Here is a 20,657-nt window from a genome sequence, read left to right as displayed (position 1 = left end):
AGAAGAATAATATCGCACGTAAAAAGTAGGACTAATATATATATTTCAAAGTTATAGAATACAAATATAATATAGTTCGATTAATTCATACACATAGGCTATAAATTTATTTGATCAAATTGAAGATATTAACACGTTTCTAATTTTCTTGTTAAATGTTAGTGGGTTACATATTAGAAGTTCTGGGTGTAATTTAGTTAAAGCATTGTACAACCGAGGGCCAAAATTTATGCTATGCTTTAGACCAGCAGATGTGAGACATTTAGGTTCAACTAATGTGGAATTAATATTACGTCTTGTGTCATAATTGTGTGTCTGTAATACAAACTTATTACGATTTTTATGATACAATTTTAACAGCGTATACTTATAAATTTGTTCAATATTAAATATATTAAATTAGACATTCAAGTTGCTAATGATAATGCATATTATTCATATGCTCCTTCTCTGAAAATATCCAAGGTCACAATATTCAACATTATGCAAATTCATCATTATCATCACCGTCACGAATGGCTCATATTCAGAGAATAGAGCTTCTGCAAACTCAGCCGTTGGACTCTATTTATAGCTAGAACTCCAGCTCTCCCTACGTACTGCCCTCCAACCCCCTCCCCAAGCTCCGACTCAAGGAAATACTGATTCTTCCTTTTTCCCTCCTTTTATGTGCTTTCGAGAATAGCACCTGCCTCACTCCACGGCTTCCTGGACTTCGCACAACTTATGTCCGATTCATTTCCAGCTTCTTCTCATAATCTCTGTGTCGATCGGTTCTTCTATTCCCTGCCTTCACAGATCGTCTCTGGAGATGACGTTTGGCCAGACTACGGGGAGAATCTTTTGCAAGAATTCCGTAATGAATGCCAGAAGTCTGTTTGTGTTCCAAAAGCAACATCTCAAGTTTTACAAATGTTCAGATGCACAGCTTTAACATTTATACTGAATATGTAATATTATATTAAGATTAACTCTCTGGTCTTCCATTAAGTAAGGCTGCATTTCCGTCACGTACTGTATTCGTGCCCTGCCACACTTTCTAAATTTGGATGTAAAATTTATTGTGCTTATCTTATGTTGGCTACTACAATTATTTACCTTCTGCTTTAATTATACGCACGTAACTTACAATGACTAATAAAGCCAGTCTTACAACTAATCTGTCCACCAACACTTTCTTCACGGTAACAGCTATATTAGCATCCAATGCTTAATGTAGCTTTGGCTCACTCCTTAATTGCAAACGAATATATCAATCTATAAGAAAATGCTAATAATTCTAGCAAAAATTAATTAATGTTCCTATTTACGGCGTGAAACTTATGTAGTAGTAGTAATAGTATTAGTAGTAGTAGTAGTATTAGTAATAGTAGTAAAAGTAGTAGTAGTATTAGTAGTAGTAGTAATAGTAGTAGTATTAGTAGTAGTAGTAATAGTAGAAGTAGTATTAGTAGTAGTAATAGTAGCAGATTTAGTAGTAGTAGTATTAGTAGTAGTAATAACAGTAGTAGTAATAGTAGTAGTAGTAATAGTAGTAGTAGTAGTATTAGTAGTATTTGTAATAGTAGTAAAAGTAGTAGTAGTAGTATTAATAGTAGGAATAGTAGTAGTATTAGTAGTAGTAGTAATAGTAGAAGTAGTATTACTAGTAGTAATAGTAGCAGAATTAGTAGTAGTAGTATTATTAGTAGTAATAATAGTAGTAGTAGTAATAGTAGTAGTAGTAGTAGTAATAGTAGTAGTATTAGTAGTAGTAGTATTAGTAGCAGTAGTAATAATAGTAGTAGTAGTAATAGTAGTAGTATTAGTAGTAGTAATAGTAGTAATATTAGTAGTAGTAATAGTAGTAGTAGTAATAGTAGTAGTAGTATTAGTAGTAGTAGTAATAGTAGTAGTATTACTAGTAGTAGTAATAGTAGTAGTATTACTAGTAGTAGTAATAGTAGTAGTAATAGTAGTAGGTATTCAGCTTGCTCTTAGGTGCTCGAGGGACTATACCAGCTTTTTTCGAGGATTTTCGACGGCAGTTTGCTCTGTCAACATCTCTGAGGGATGACATTGTGATAATTGTGTTGAAAAAATCCTGCCAAATTCTAATTAATCACATGGTGCCACATTAATAGCAATTGTAATTTTTCACGCCCTTTTCTTTGTTTCCCTTGTTTAAAATTTAATATCTATGTTTACAAATGTATATTAATTTTTTTAGGATATACTGAGTCCGTAAGGGCTACCCTCAATGGGGGACAGTTTAATATTATTATTACTGGTAGCAGTAGTAGTAGTAGTAATGATAATAATTATATACATCTTGATTACACAACTTTTAACTCTATATCACTTCGGAATATGTATTATATATCTTTCTCGTGTTAAATTTTACCGTACCTGGTTAACATGTTTCAGCCTGTTATGGGCCATATTCAGAACTGGTTGGTGCTGGTCTTGGCGCCTTTTGTTTATGTTTCCTGTGGGGGTGTGTTTGTGTAGTGTAATGTGGACTCAGAGAGTGTGTGTGTTCTGAAAATGAGTTGTATGTTGAGGATTTCATTTGGATGTGTTTTTGTGTGTCTATATATTTTGTATTGTTCTATTGTGTTTATTTGTTGGCTTTTTGGTTGCATATGTAGAATTTCCATATCTGTGTTGATGTCTCTTTAGGTGTGGTTGGCATTTGTGATGTGTTCTGCATATGTGGAGGTGTTTTGTAATTTTGTTATGGGTGTCATGTGTTCTTTGTAACGTGTTTGAAATGATCTGCCTGTCTGTCCTATGTAGAAGTTGTTGCAGGTGTTGCATTTGAGTTTGTATACGCCTGTGTGGTTGTATTTGTTTGTTTGTGTGTTGAGATGTTTCTGTATAGTATTATTTGTTCTGTATGCGATGTTGTAATTTAATTTTTTTTAATTAGGTTGCAATCTTGTGTGCGTTCTTGTTTTCGTATGTTAGTGTGATGTATTTTTTGTGTTATTGTGTTTGTGTTGTATTCTTATGATTTTTGTGATTATGTTTTGTCTTTCTTATTATGTTGTCTATTATGTTGGGGTTGTATCCGTTTTCTTGTGCTATGTATTTGATTGTGTTTAGCTCTTCTTTGTAGTCTTGTTGACTCATTGGTATGTTGAGTAGTCTGTGTACCATTGTTCGGAATTCAGATTTTTGTGTTGGTAGGGTAGTTGGATGTGTTGTGTATGTTTGTTGTTGTTTTTGTTGTAGGTTTTCTATAGATTTTGAATGTGTTTGTTATCAACTTTTGTTATTGTGATATCTAGAAAATTTATGGATTTGTTGATTTCAATTTCTAATATGTACTGCAGTTTTGGGTGTATTTTGTTTATGTGTTGATGTAGGTTTTGCATCTGTCTTTTGTTTCCTTTGTATAGTTTCGTGAAGAAATGTCAGACATTACGTGCAAATGGCATACTACAGTATATTATATTGTCTTATAATAAACGTTAATTTAATGTACCGGTAATATCTAAAATTTCATTTCACTATTTAAAAATCTCCCGTTTATTTGGCCCACCTTATATTATAAGAGATCTTTCGATGCTGGAGCCACATCAGCGTATACGAAGACTGGACTTTTTAAACAATACTCCTTTAATTTTGAAGTTGGAAACGATTCAAAGTGACTATGAATTTGTGAAAAATATCATACTGTAATGAGTTGTTTGTTGACGCGTGTCTTAGGTTTAATTTTATGCCGAAATTTATCGTGCACTTTAGCAGTAAGTTAAATGGTAACATCAGCGAATCTGGCAAAGACACGTTTGCTACCAGTCGTTGTTTCTCTCTGCGGGTATGAGAAAAACAAACCCAGGAAAGATTGCTTTATGCCACAGCATTTGACACCGCAGAGCACAAATGTGCATTGTCTAAAATAGCGTACAGGGAGATCATTTTAGCACAGCGATCGCGGCATTTGGCAAGAAAATCACTTCGGTTTTCGACTATGCTAAACGTGAAGTTGGAAGCCGGAAAACAAAAATTGTTATAGTAGTAGTATTAGTAGTAGTAGTAGTAGTAGTAGTAGTAGTAGTAGTAGTAGTAGTAGTAGTAGTAGTAGGTTTATTTTGCCTGGCAGAGTTAAGGCCATGAGGCCTTCTCTTCCACTCAACCAGGTTTCAATAATATACATGAAATACAAAATTTGATTACAAAACAACACAAAAGAAAATACCTTAGAAATTACATAAAATATAGTAGAAAATTACAATAGAAAAGATCAGTTACATAATATAAAATTACAAATAGTCAAGATCGGTTATGTAATATATAAAATAAAGTAGAAAATTACACATAATGAAAATCAGTTACATAACATAAGGGGAATACACACACACACACACACACACAATTTATAAGACCTAAAATACCCGAGATAAATACGACGATTAATTCACTTGAGATATATTATACATTTAATATACTAATAGGAGAATACATGTGAGTTACAAGACATAAAATGTTGATTAGCAAATTCGTACTAAATGGCATACAAACACAAATGATTAAGAAATATATCAAGATAATAAAAAAAAAGAAAAGAGAAAAAAAAAGAAGAAGAGAGAGGAGAAAAAAATAACAGCTTGGTCATTTAAGACTACTTAGAAACTTCCGCAAGAGTCTAGTTCTGTTCACTAAAAACATTTCTAAGTAGTGTGTACTTAAAAGATTTTAGATTTATGCTGATATTCCTAAAGAAATTTAGCATGAAATTAATGTTAAGTGATTCTACTCTAAGAAAAATGTAGTTCCTTATCTACCATAGTTTATAGGGCTGCTTTGTAAAAGATTGGAGTAGATATTTGAGGAAAGAGGAATTAGGATTTGACAGTTGAAACAATTGATTTGACAAGATGTGTCATCTTTAGGATTATGAAAGTAGTAAAACTCCAACATTAATTCTGACGACCAAACGGAAGGTTTTTCAGTAGTTCATTTATTCAGAATATTTCAACGTAATCTTTGGTCAGAATGCAAACATCATGATTACACTATCAGCGATGTGGCTCCAAAATTGAAACGTCTCTTAAAATATAAGGTGGACCAAAGTAACTTTAGATATTATTATTAAATTGACTTTTATTATTTATGAAATTATATAACATAGTATACCATTTACAAGTAAACACTACTACTTGAAAATAACATTCTTCAAATGTCCTCCACCAACGTGAATACATTCTATTATCTAAAATCATTTGAAATATATTAACATTCTATGTATTTTAGTTTAATTCTGCTACACAGTTTATTTCAGTGTTTAATTAATAGTTCATAGTATTTTGTTGTTTAATTCGTAAATAACTCTTGTATACATGTAACTCTCATCTAAATCAAAGCGTTGAATTCTTTGTAAGTTCATGCATATGTATATACACTTTTTGCTGGTTGAGTGGAAGAGAAGACCTTACGGCCTTAACTCTGCGAGCTAAAATAAATCATTATTATATTATTATTATTATTATTATTATTATTATTATTATTATTATTATTATTATTATTATTATTATTATACATTCTTGTAATCACTCTTTGAAGTTTCTCATTACACCTTGCAACATTTCGACTGTGATTTTGAAATTTTTTCGTTAATTTTTTTTTTGAGCTGTTAATATGTTTTTTTACATACATCTTAATTTTTTATATACCCCATAAAAATAACTTGAACTTAAATCGGGGTATCATGGAGGCCAGGAAATGTCTCCATTTCTCGATATATGATTCTCAAACAAATTTCGCTTTTCCGTTAAAGATATGGTTACAGTATGTGTTGTTTCACTGTCTTGCTGAAACGAAGTTGATCTATTGACACGAAAATTTCTTCTTCTCAATTGACCACTAAAAATATTGTAATCATTATTACATTATCATTAGACGTGCTTATAAGTTAGGTTTACTTTTGCTTATTGTAGGCGTTATTATAGAATAGTTTTATTTATAGTCCTAGGTTTATTTATCTATTCATTTATAGTTAGGAGTAAATTTACGTTTATTTTATGTTTTATTGCTGTAATTATTGTAAATTTTATTAATATAATTATTGTAATGCTATTATTGTATATTATACATCACTTCCACAGGGTGTATACCCAATTGTAGTGTTAATAAATACATACATAAGAAACTGCATTAACAGTTTGAGCACAACCATTGGTATCATCAAAGAAATATATCCCAATAAGAGCAGCGACCTAATTCTATTTCACTATCTGTAAGTCACTATGGAGTTTAACAACATAATATAGAATTCTTGGTCTCACATAACTGAGATTTCCACGAAAATCTTCTGGACTTACTGTGGAATTCCAGATAAGTTACTATTTTCGTTAAAACCATTGGTCTTTCAGTACACTTCACAGACCCAAATCGCAGGGAGTAAGATCCGGCGAACGTGCTGGCCATTACATTGGCGCTCCTTTACCAATCAATCTTCATTCAAGTGTTTCGTTAAGATACATTTGGACATCCCGAAAAAAGAATGGTGGAGCACCATCCTTCGTATTGCATTTAGAAGCAAAGTAAAACAATAAATCTATCCCAAAAAAATAAATATTTGTTGAAGACCAAATTCTAGCTCTACAGAACGAAACTCTGTTTTAGGAATCAGTTCTATAAGCCATTTTAAACATAAAATTTCACGTAAACTTTTGTCCGATTATCATTAATTTAAAAATTATTCGTCTGTTAAACAGACTGTGGAATTACTTGTATCGCAATACAAGCACAGGAACGTGAAGTAAACGGAGGGTTGAGCTGTGACGAAGTACGGGGGGAGAAGGGCGGTTATCAGCTGCACTCATCAGGGACAGCCATGCCGAGGTGTGGAACGCTAAGAGCGGTTCACATTCGTGCGGTCAATTGCATTGTAGTGGAAGGAGGGATATTTTAAAATCTGCTTCCGAACTCAGATATGTTTATTTAATTATTAATACAGTATTCTGAATTAATATGTGTGTATTTTAAGCTAATAATTCTTAATTAATTTCATGTTGTAGTTTGCCGATAAGCTATTAATATTTGACTATAATTATTTGTTTACAATGCCGCCTTAGCTTATCTTAAAAGTAAATGATTTGCATTAACTTTTTCGATACATGTGTATCATCTTCAGATGTGAAGTGTTAAATTAACATTTATAAGAAATTATAATTTTATTGTGTATTGTTAATATTGTATATACCACTGCCACCGGGTGCTTACCCACTTGCAGTGTAAATAAATACATACATAATGAGCAGACCAACACACGTCAAACCGTAAGTCATTTTTCTCTCTTAACAGTCATTACTCCAAGCAGTTTCAACCAAAATTAAAACAACACCAGCTAAATTTTCAATTCAATTTATTAATATTTATACATATTGTTACAGACACGCAAGGCTGTACTAAACTTATGGACCCGACAATTTCCATCTTTTATCAGTAACATATATCTATGATTTTAAGCCACCGGCGTGACTCAGTCGGTTAAGGCGCTTGTCTGCCGGTCTGAAGTTGCGTTCGGGCGCGGGTTTGATCCCCGCTTGGGCTGATTACCTGGTTGGGTTTTTTCCGAGCTTTTCCCCAACTGTAATGTGAATGCAAGGTAATCTATGGCGAATCCTCGGCCTCATCTCGCCAAATATCATCTCGCTATCACCAATCTCATCGACGCTAAATAACCTAGTAGTTTATACAGCGTCGTTAAATAACCCACTAAAAAAATCTATGATTTACATAAATTTATGAACCACAATTGGATGAAACGTTTTAACAACATACATTTTAATAAAATATAGACATGTTAGTGACAAAACGATACTGTGCTTTAGTCCGTTGTCAAACATCGAGATCAACAGAAACTGCCCTATTCAACGAAGTCTAAACCGGCAAACACAGCCAACAAGTGTGCAAAGTGTTTTTAAACTTTTTAAAGTGTTTCTACAAAGTTTTCACATTTCTATGACTACATTTATAGTTGTATACAATTCTTAAATAGTTTTATATATTTTAGATTATACCACATGAAGTGCAAGTGATTTTAACCTAACATAACATGTATATCATAGATCAACTTAAGTTAAGTCTAATGCAATCACACTAGCATGACCCGAAAATCATCATATTAAGTTCCATCTAATAGGCAAGGTTTTCATTATAAATGTTTAATTTAACACTTCACATCTGAAGATGATACACATGTATCGAAAACGTTAATGCAAATCATTTACTTTTAAGATAAGCTAAGGCGGCATTGTAAACAAATAATTATAGTCAAATAATAATTCTTAGTTCTGCTCAAAACCACTGCTACTTTCGTAGGATTCAATCAGTTGTAAGTCCTTAACGGTCTATAATCGGATCCATGTTCATATGACATTTCATGCTTAAAATGGTTTATGGAAATGATTCCTAAAGCACGTGTCATTAGTCGTGTAGGAAGTAAAGGCGTTATTTAGCAAACGAAGTAAACATTGCCTATGGCACTAGGAGTTACTTGTAGGAGACAATTTTCCAAGCACATCAGAATAGTATTGATAAAGGTAGGTCTATAAATATTCAAGCCACATAAATTAAAATGAGTAGTAAATGTAATGAGATCCACGCCAAACAGATTGAATAAAACAGTGCCCTGAGAAAACCATTAAGAAATCCAAACTTACTATTCTCTATCTAAGCCATTTGGAGAGATTTAAAGATGTTCAAATTGTAGGCAATTCCGAGACTTATTCTTAAATAGACAGAAGTGGTATAACGCTGAGAAGTCAGAAAGAAGAAGGTTACATAGCTTTTAATTGCTTATGTACTAGTAATAATAATAATAATAATAATAATAATAATAATAATAATAATAATAATAATAATAATAATGAGGTAGCACGGAGGTAGAGCCCCATGCTTTCCATGACCTCGGCACTAGAATGAGGTGGTGTGGTCGGCACCATGCTCTGACCGCCTTTTACCCCCGGGAAAGACCCGGTACTCAATTTTATAGGAGGCTGAGTGAACCTCGGGGCCGTTCTGAAAGTTTGGCAACGAGAAAAATCCCATCACCACTCAGGATCGAACTCTGGACCTTCCAGTCCGTAGCAGCTGCTCTACTAATTGACCTACCCGACCGCCACTAGTAGTATTTATTTATTTATTTATTTATTTATTTATTTATTTATTTATTTATTTATTTATTTATTTATTTATTTATTTATTCATTCATTCATTCATTTATTTATTTATTTATTTATTTATTTATTTATTTATTTATTTATTTAACCTGGTAGAGATAAGTCCGTCAGGCCTTCTCTGCCCTTCTCCCAGGGGATTATGACTATAATATGGATACAATTACGATTACAATTACAATTACAAACAAAATTACAATTAGTATTAAATTTACAATTACAATTACAATAAAAATCAAAGTACGACAAGATTATCTAATTAATGAAAGCTAGACTTATCATAGAAGTTAAGAACAAAGAATATTTTTGTTTCGGAATATGTATGATAAGAACTTTCTTGTGTTAAATTTTAACGTACCTTGTTAACATGTTTCGACCTATTTTGGGTCATCTTCGGAACTAGTCGTTGTTGGTCTTGGCGCCTCTTGTTTCCTGTGAGGGTGCGTTCGTAGTGTAGAGTCAAAGAGTGTATGTGTTTTGAAATTGAGTTGTGTGTTGAGAATATCGTTGGGGTGTGTTTTCGTGTGTCTGTATATTTCATATTGTTCTAGTGTGTTGAGTCTCTGGCTTTTTGGTTGAATGTGCAGGTTGAAACATGTTAACAAGGTACGTTAAAATTTAACACAAGAAAGTTCTTATCATACATATTCCGAAGTGATACAGTGTTAAAAGTTGTGTAATCGAAATGTATAATATTTTTCTATTTACTGAATTATAAATTAAACCTAGAATAACAAAATTGTATAGTGATGAAATTACCGGATATTGAAATATTTCTGATAGATTAAGAGAACTATTTACAAGAAACCATGCTGAACGAGTCTCAATTACTGACCAAGTGCCTAGTAAGTTTGCGTTTGAATTCGATTTTATTTCGACAGTCCTTGATGCTAGCAGGTAGCGAATAGGTACCTCATAATATATGAATCTAACATGTGGAAGCACAATTTAAAAAGTCATGATCTTCTCAATGATTTAAATAATCATTGTGTTCGCTTCCTGCAGACTTATATCCAACAATAAATTTATGTCAGAGAGACGGAATAGTATTCACCCTTACCTACTTTCACAGATCTTTTCAATAGAAGAAGCTTTTCAACCAATACCTCGGTAAAATATTGTATTTGGCACAGTGATTTTACGAGTTTTTCTTGTTGTAAAACGAGCTTCAAAATTCCAAAAATGTAAAATAGGACTCAACCTGCGATTTCATGCGTACTTCACTTGAACCTCATTCTTTATATCCTACAGTGATAGTCGCCTTTATATGAATACTAGTGGCTTGTGCAGCAAATGCTGTAAACTAAGTTCATTAGAAGTTCAAATAAATTTTTTTCAGATTTATTTACAACTAGCCGTACCCGTGCGCTCCGCTGCACCTGTTAGAAATAAATATAAAGTAATTACATAATTAAAATAGGACGTTTGATCCAGGGAATAACTTTTACAACAGCGCAAGATAATCTCCTTCGCTCATTACCCAATTTTTTTTGCATTGCATTTATTGCATATATATTTTATGTATTTTAACACGATTCCATTGAGCATAGTTAAAATTTGAATTATAAAATAATGGATTGCTAAGCTAACGTACTATTACTGCATACTAAATCAATACACTCTCGTTGTTCGTTAATTCTCTGAGATAGAAATGAGTGTACATAAATATTATTTTAAGAAATACAGAAAACGAATGTACAAAATAGCCTATCAAATTTTCTGTGTATAAGAAGCTATTTTAATCTTACCTGTCCTCGATTTACTCAGACGTTACTGTAATAGCATTATAGTATTATGTCTATCTAGAGAAACTACACTTTCCAATGGTGAAATAATAATTAATTATACAAATCTGTTAATTTAGCTTCTGATATTACTTCATACAAACACAGAAACATTGTCTGTAGGCTATGTTTAATAGCTTTCGATTGTTGTGTCCAAGGCCCCTTATAGACGAAGTCATTTGTTTTTTAATTCATTACACGGCCTTACATAGCAGTTATTTTAATTTTAAAACTCATTTATCTCATTAAATATCAGTCCTATCAAAATTTTTTAAGGAATGAAACTTATCGCAAATTAGTTTTAAAGAAACTGTTGTTATGTAACATTTTTCACAAAAATCAATAATAAGCGAGATATTTCGATTTATTCAATTCAAGCCCCCTTATAACCCCCCTTATAGCCTAAAATCTAAGTTACAACGAACTTAATTCATATTCAAATTTTCATCGAAATCCGTTGAGCCATTATCGCGTGAAAAGGTAAGAAACATACAGACAGACAGACAGACAGACATACAAACAAAAATTTCAAAAAAGCGATTTTCAGTTTCAGGGTGGTTAATTATATACGTTAGGACCAATTATTTTTGGAAAATCGAAAATTACCAGAAAAATTTCGGCTACAGATTTATTATTAGTATAGATGAAGTATAGGCCTACCAGTGATTTTAAAAGTTATTTGCTTCCATTATAATGAAACATACTGTCTCTGAATGGTTTTTCATGACAAATACTTTTTTTAACCTATCCATCTTCAATTTTTGAGTTTAAAAGCGAAAACGCAAGTAACAATGTTAGGACAATCAGTAGATTTTTCATGTGGGAGTAAAGCAGTAGTAGCTATTTCAGGTCATTGTGGACTGTAGGTGAGAGGTAAGAAAATGTCAGGTTTGCCATGCTTTCGAACAATAGACATAGCATCTTAGTAAAGCTGCTGCATTTTTTCGTCATTGAAATGTAGAGGGTAGAATCATTTTATCCTGCTAAGAGATCTTGCTGAAATGATCGGGAGAGTAAAAAATCTCGTAGGCCTCTTATTTTATCAGTAAGTAATACCTTTTGGTCTTTTCTTAGGAACTATAATTTTTGCGCTCTCTCCAGACAATACTGGATAGAATCACGCATACAAATATCCACACCACACCGCTATTAAATATATGAAAAAGATCCACACCACTAGATTAATAACTATAAAAATATTTAATTTTTAATAACAATAATTTTAACTTACTTAAGTTTTGTGGTATTCAGTAACATAATATACTGTATATATTACACAGCCGTCACTCAATAAATTATAGAAATGAAGATCTAATTTAAGAGGTTCTCTACGTATACATAATACAACCCCATCATATATCATCAATAGGCTATATCTTTAATATGTATATTAGTGACAAATACAACATGGCGTTAACTTTAATAATATTTAACTTTTAATAGTGATAATGTCATCAAACGACCTCAAGTTTCGTACTTTTCAATATCCAACACACAGCTGTATTCAGAAAGTTACACACAACAGAATTAGACTTGTAAATTATTTTCAGTAAGCTTTGAAAGTTTTTAATAACTAATTATAGCAGTGTTATGAAAAATTACACAAATGAAGATCGACATATTGTTGTCATTATGGTGTCACAGAATTTACTTTGATTTGCTCTACCTATGTCTCAATCCTGCAGGTCATGGCCTTCGTGTAATATTGTTTATTAAGTGTGTGTTTTATTTTATTTATTAGTTCTGAAAACTGACAACAGATGGATTTTGGAAAATATGAAAATTATGTTGAAAAATTGACATTTCACTGAAAACTACTATTTTTCTGAAAGATTTTGGTTTCCAAGCTTCAAAATGAGGGGCCATTTATTATAATCCGTTCGGCCGTTTTCCCGTAATTTCCATTACCAGTTCAGATTATATAAGATATTACCTTAGGTTTTTAATTGTTTAGGGAAATAAATTTAAAATTCGTGCGTTGTGTAGAAATCAGCAGTGAGATATTGTAGACTTAAAAATGAATAACCTCAACGCCGAATTACATTTCAAACCAAAAATATATTAAGTTGAATTCCGTGTTCCAGTATCGACCCATATCATCTCGGAATTGTCCGCTGTCTTCCATCCTCCCGCCTCCTCAGAGTCTGCTCACATATTGCTCTCATGACAGTTCAATCCTTTCTGTACTAAATCCTTACATATCACCACCAACTGTCACATTCACTAATTAATAATACATTATTTTCGCAGTAAATGTCAAACTTAGAAGTTTAACAGAAAATTAATAATAATAATAATAATAATAATAATAATAATAATAATAACAATAATAATAGTAGTAATAATAATAATAATAATGATGATAATGTCGTCAAAACTTTATGTGTATCTTTCATTATTTCCAAATATTTTGTAGCAATTTCAATTATCTATTTTGGTAACATATACAGGGTGTTCCGGGCTAGTGTCACAAACTTTCAGTTATGATTGAGAAGGGCACATGTTTCAATTGGAGATAAGGAACCCTGGTCCGGAAATGACTGAGTCGAAAGTTAAAAGCAAACAGGAGCTTGACTTCACTGTGCTAAGTCTGTAAAAAATGTCTGGTTTTCTGGTTTTTAATACAGAGAACTACCAAAAAAGGATATATAATTGATCCTACCATAAGGATTTAAACGGGGAGTAGCCATCCGGAGGATGTCAATCAAGAAAAGACCAACATTTATCTGCCAACAGTTGATTACTTCAAAGCAAAATACCAGCTTGAAGACATTGAGATGATTGGTCTTCTTATTGGAGCTCGTGGTGTGATTCCCAAGTTCTTTGAAAGCTTCAGGAAGACTTTTGAACTACCACAGACACTTACTGCTGGCATCATAAATTCAGTTTTTAAACGGTCTTGCCAAATTCTGAGTCATCATATTCACTCTGTTTAATTATTTTTTTCTACACTTTATAATTCATATATGTTTATTTTAATTTTCTTTCTACAAAATTTATGTAAACATTTAATATTGTAAAATTCATGTAGGAGAGTATACTGAGTCCTTCTGGGCTACCTCCAATGGGAGGAGTTATTATTATTATTATTATTATTATTATTATTATTATAAAGAGTTAAAAAAAGTATATCTTGACGATTAAAGATATTGGTTCCATTAATAAAATTAAGAACACTGAATTGGATATGATGTTACAGTGTACAACCCCAAACAAAATTAAATTAGAGTGATGTTGCAGCTACTTTGCTGACTGATTTACATTTCTTTGTAGCGCATGTCCAGTCAGAGATTAATATTCTCTGAGTCGCACTCACAAAATCTTGGTTACGAGGTCTTGCAAATTCCCAGTGCGTCTCATTCTCCTCACCTCCCTAACGGTCACCAGGGGGGCAATCCATCCCGGCGAGCGTGACTTAATGTATGGGCATCTCCGCCTGTCCCCCACTCCGTCCCAAACATTTACGATAACCAACTAGTCCACATAACACCAACATCAGTTTCATTCGTAGCAGTAAATTAGCGCTTCCATTAGATTGATGCCAACTTTCTGGTGGGGAAAAAAATGCTAACAGAGTTGTCGACCGAGGTAAAGTTCCCATGTACTCATGCCCAACATTGGGTTGGAGCGTAGTTCTAAATTTAGTGAAATTTTCTGTCTAGGCTGGAATTGCATACTGAATTTTAAAGTCTCCTAAAGCACGTGTTAATAAATTAGGACATGAATTGAATTGCCTTGCGAAGTTTTCGTTAAAGTACAATTTTATTATTACTATTATTATTACTGTTATCAATAAATCAATCAATCAATCAATCAATCAATCAATTTTGGGCATTTCAAGACCTAAGTGGTTTTTAGCCTCATTCACGATATATCGCCATTCGTCTCTGTTCTCTGCATCTTCTTGCCGTCCTCCCACTGTACAAAGATTATCATATACTTGGTCCTGCCAACGGAGACGAGATCTGCCAAGAGGTCTGTACATCTAGGAGAATAGTCGAAAGCTTTTCGTAGAAGAGAGTCTTCATCACGCCGTAGAACGTGTCAAAGTCAACGTAGTCTTCGACTTTTTATTAAGGCTATTATGTCCTGATCTTTATAAATATCCCTTAGTTGCCTGTTGTTCAAAATTCTTCATGTGTTACTTTCTTGAATGGGACCAAAAATCTTCCTCAGGATTTTGTTCTCAAAATTAAAAAGGGATTTTTTTAATAGCCAAGTTTCACAGTAATATTGTTGGTAGGATTATTGTTTTATAGCATCTTAATTTCGATTATCTAGAAAGGCATTTGGAACTAAGCACTGTTATTATTATTATTATTATTATTATTATTATTATTATTATTATTATTATTATTATTATTATTATTATTCTAACTTGCATTTATTCAAGCGGATGTAATTACAAAATGTAACTTAGTTAATGATTCACATATATGGTCAAAATATTGTATTTTCAACTTTATTAAAATTACAGATCTGTTATAAGATCTACAAAAATAAAAGACAATCTTTATGATACAAAATACAAATATTTTTATAAGTACTTAATAATTTTAAGAAACATGTGAAAGCTATTATGTATGCATGTATGTATGTATGTATGTATGTATGTATGTATGTATGTATGTATGTATGTATGTATGTATGTATGTATGTATGTATGTATGTATGTATGTATGTATGTATGCATGCATGTATGTATGTACGTACGTATGTATGAATTTATTTATTAACACTACAATTGGGTATACACCCGATGGCAGTGATATATAATATACAATAATACCATTATAATTCTACAATAATTGCAGCAATAAAAGAAAAGCGAAAAAAAAAAATAAATAAAAAGAATAAAATAAAAATAAAAAATAAAATAAAATAAACCTAAATTTATTTCTAACTATAAATAAATAGATGCAATAAACCTAGGACTATAAACAAAAACTATTCTATAATAACGCCTACAATAAGCAAAAGTAAAACTAACTTATAAGTACTTCTATTTCACCCAACTATTACCAATTTAAGTAACTACATATCACCTTAATTAATTACAAATCAACTTAATTACATATCATCTTAATTAATTACATATCACCTTAATTTATTTACATATCAACTAAATTACATATCATCTTAATTAATTACATATCAACTTAATTAATTACATGACACAACTTGGATAATTACACTGCACTTACAATCACATTTTCAGTGTAATCTTCTCAATCTTTCCTTAAATATATTGATTTTGAGAGGACCATCCTGAAAGATTGCCGCAGGTAAGCTGTTGCAGTCTAATATTGTGCGGTTAACAAAGGAAAATTTTGCCACGTCCGTTCTTTGTTTTCTACATATAAACTTCCTAATATGATCTGCCCTACCTAAGTATGATGGTTAATTTGTCCAGTGTGAAAAATGTCTTCGTTTATAAGGCTAGAGAATCTTTCTATAATCAATTTTGTAGCAGAATAGACGAAGTCTCATTTATATTTCTGCATTTATTCTGTTTCCGATCTTGTTTTGGTGGACATAACGTAGAAAATCTGGCGACAAAGATCCTAAATATAATTTGCGTTTTAGATGGTTAATAAAATAGTAATAGTAATAATAATAATACTAATATTATTAATAATAATAATAATAATAATAATAATAATAATAATAATAATAATAATAAGAAGAAGAAGAAGAAGAAGAAGAAGAAGAAAATAACAGTATGGGTTTAATTTCCTCCCGAGTGTCATTTATATTTGTTACTGTTGCTCCAAGTAATTTGAATTTTTCCACCTCCTCGAAAGATAAATCTCCAATTTTTATATTTCCATTTCCTACTATCTTCTGTCACGAGACATAATCATATACTTTGTCTTTTCAAGATTTACTTCTAAACCTGTCGCTTTACTTGCTTCAAGTAAATTTTTCGTGTTTTCCGTAATCGTTTGTAGATTTTCTAATACACCGTGTTCCGCTTATAAGTATAATAAAAGAAATAGTTATAATTTCATAACAATGCATGCAAATGGGTTAAGATTGGTACCATTGTAAAGAGGAAATTGGGAAGTTTTAATCCATTGTTGTTACTTATTTTTAGAAGACTCACGCATGCGCAGATTATTAAATAAGAGAATTCGTATCGTATCTTTAGTCAGTCAGCATGTGGACGCCACAGCAGAAAGCCTTTTGTGTGCTGTCATTAGCAGAACATAGATCCATAATTCGTGTACAGTGCTTGTTTCGCCGTCAGTACAATCTTAGACCGAGGGAAGCTGTACCGACGTACGTCTCAATAATGAAATGGGATAGGCAGCTCAGAGAAACAGGAAGTTTGTTGTCTAATGCAGGTAAACATTCCAAGCGTAAAGTGTCTGACGAAAATGTCGAACGCATTCGCGAGGCATTTCAGAGAAGCCCGCGGAAATCCATTCGACAGGCTAGTGTGCAGTTGAACATCCCACCAACAACAGTGCATACAGTGCTCCATAAAAGATTGCGTTTGCGAGCGTACAAGCTGCAACTTCATCAGATGATTACGCCGAATGATAAACTGGAACGAAAACGCTTTGCAGAAACAATGTTGGATAAAGTGGACGATGACGACACATTTCTAACTCGAGTCTGTTTCTCAGATGAGGCAACCTTCCACGTCAGTGGAAAAGTAAACCGACACAATTGTCGCATCTGGGGGTCGGAAAATCCAAGTGTCGTAATTGAACACCAACGGGATTCCCCTAAATGGAATGTTTGGTGTGGGATCATGCGTGACAGAATCATTGGTCCCTATTTCTTTGCTGAAAAGACAGTCACTGCAAACACGTACCTGGATATGTTGCAACTGTATGCTGTGCCACAACTCCCAGATGGAGCAATTTTCCAGCAAGATGGGGCTCCACCACACTTTGCCAACATGGTTCGCACATTCTTAGACGAACAATTCCCTGCAAGATGGATCGGAAGAGGATCACCGTACATCACATGGCCTGCCAGATCACCAGATCTAACACCACCTGATTTTTTCCTGTGGGGGTTTGTTAAGGACCAGGTCTACAGGACGCCAGTACGTGATTTGGCAGACTTACAAGAAAGAATTTATGCTGCTGTCAACAATGTTACACCACAGATGCTTCATAACACTTGGGTCGAGGTTGAATACCGGTTGGATATTTCCCGTGCCACCAATGGAAGCCATGTTGAGGTTTATGGAACATAAGGTAACAAAAATTCCCAGTTTTCATTCTTTGTAGCAGTTGGTTTCAACTATATACTTGTATTAATTCAGAAGTTATAGCTATTTCTTTTGTTATACTTATAAGCGGAACACTCTGTACATTGACGTATTTATTATATTTATTACATAAAGAATTTTATAACTAGTATTTTTCATACTATTCACCAAAGGAGCGTAATGGTTTAACAGTTAAAATGAAGTACTTTAGCAGAATATGCATACTACATGTGGGTTTTGGTTTACATCTTGTAATTGTATAGAGCACATCTAGGTCAGAAAGCATGGGTAGACATAACGGCTCGGTTAGAAAAGCCAACGTACTATGGTAGGAACGATAATGATTTTAAAATCAAATGTAGGAAACAGAAAACGGATGTAGGTAAATTCTCATTTTTAAATAGAACTATAAATGATTGGAATGACTTATCTGCAGCGGTCTTTGAGGGCTCTCCTTCCTTAAGGATATTCAAGAATAAATTAAAAAGTTGTGTATAAAGTGTAAATTATAAGTAAGGTGACATTTAACATTTATTTTTTAAGGTTACATGTATTTATTTAGCCTGACGAGTTACTCCCTTGGTTTGACTTGTAAATTATTTAAAAATAGCGTATAAGAGGGTCTTAGACTAGAAATGTTTAGCTTAAATGTAGTTCTGTTTATAAGTATGCATAAGGGTGTAATTATTTGACTTAATTCAACTGTTGCATCAGTGAAGCGAGGTGAGTCAGTGAAGTTATGGTTTTACAGTGCAGTGAATAGTTCCGAACAGTGATAATTTATAGCGTCAATGAAATGTGTTCTATAGTGTCAGTGAAATGCGTTATAGAGTGTCAGTGAAATGCGTCATAGTGCCAATACAGTGAGTGATATGAGAGTAAAGTGAAAGACTATTGAAACTTATGTAGGGCCTATACATAATTATGTAGGTTGTATTGCAAAATTAGGTATTTTATTTATGTTTTATTATTATTTGTTATTATTGTGTTAAATTGTATTGTGTATATAATTGTATTGTGTATTGTAAATTTTATTTTGTATTGTTTATCGTTTTATTGTGTATTGTTTATCATTTTATTGTGTACTGTTTATCATTTTACTGTGTACTGTTTATCATTTTATTGTGTACTGTTTATCATTTTATTGTGTATTGTTTATCATTTTATTGTGTATTGTTTATCATTTTATTGTGTATTGTTTATCATTTTATTGTGTACTGTTTATCATTTTATTTTGTATTGTTTATCATTTTATTGTGTACTGTTTATCATTTTATTTTGTATTGTTTATCATTTTATTGTGTACTGTTTATCATTTTATTTTGTATTGTTTATCATTTTATTGTGTACTGTTTATCATTTTATTGTGTACTGTTTATCATTTTATTGTGTATTGTTTATCATTTTATTGTGTACTGTTTATCATTTTATTGTGTACTGTTTATCATTTTATTTTGTATTGTTTATCATTTTATTGTGTATTGTTTATCATTTTATTTTGTATTGTTTATCATTTTATTGTGTACTGTTTATCATTTTATTTTGTATTGTTTATCATTTTATTGTGTACTGTTTATCATTTTATTGTGTACTGTTTATCATTTTATTGTGTACTGTTTATCATTTTATTGTGTATTGTTTATCATTTTATTGTGTATTGTTTATCATTTTATTGTGTACTGTTTATCATTTTATTGTGTACTGTTTATCATTTTATTTTGTATTGTTTATCATTTTATTGTGTATTGTTTATCATTTTATTTTGTATTGTTTATCATTTTATTGTGTATTGTTTATCATTTTATTTTGTATTGTTTATCATTTTATTGTGTACTGTTTATCATTTTATTGTGTACTGTTTATCATTTTATTGTGTACTGTTTATCATTTTATTGTGTACTGTTTGTCATTTTATTGTGTATTGTTTATCATTTTATTGTGTACTGTTTATCATTTTATTGTGTAATCTTATCATTTTATTTTGTATTGTTTATCATTTTATTTTGTATTGTTTATCATTTTATTGTGTATTGTTTATCATTTTATTGTGTATTGTTCATCATTTTATTGTGTATTGTTTATGATTTTAATGAGTATTATTTATCATTTTATTTTGTATTGTTTATAATTTTATTTTGTATTGTTTATCATTTAATTTTGTATTGTTTATCATTTTATTGTGTATTGTTTATCATTTTATTGTGTATTGTTTATCATTTTATTGTGTATTGTTTATCATTTTATTGTGTATTGTTTATCATTTTATTGTGTACTGTTTATCATTTTATTGTGTACTGTTTATCATTTTATTGTGTATTGTTTATCATTTTATTGTGTATTGTTTATCATTTTATTGTGTATTGTTTATCATTTTATTGTGTATTCTTATCATTTTATTTTGTATTGTTTATCATTTTATTGTGTATTGTTTATCATTTTATTGTGTATTGTTTATCATTTTATTGTGTATTCTTATCA

The sequence above is a fragment of the Periplaneta americana genome, chromosome 1 (assembly GCF_040183065.1).
Source record: "Periplaneta americana isolate PAMFEO1 chromosome 1, P.americana_PAMFEO1_priV1, whole genome shotgun sequence".
Lineage (NCBI taxonomy): Eukaryota > Metazoa > Arthropoda > Insecta > Blattodea > Blattidae > Periplaneta > Periplaneta americana.
This window is presented reverse-complemented; position numbering follows the sequence as displayed.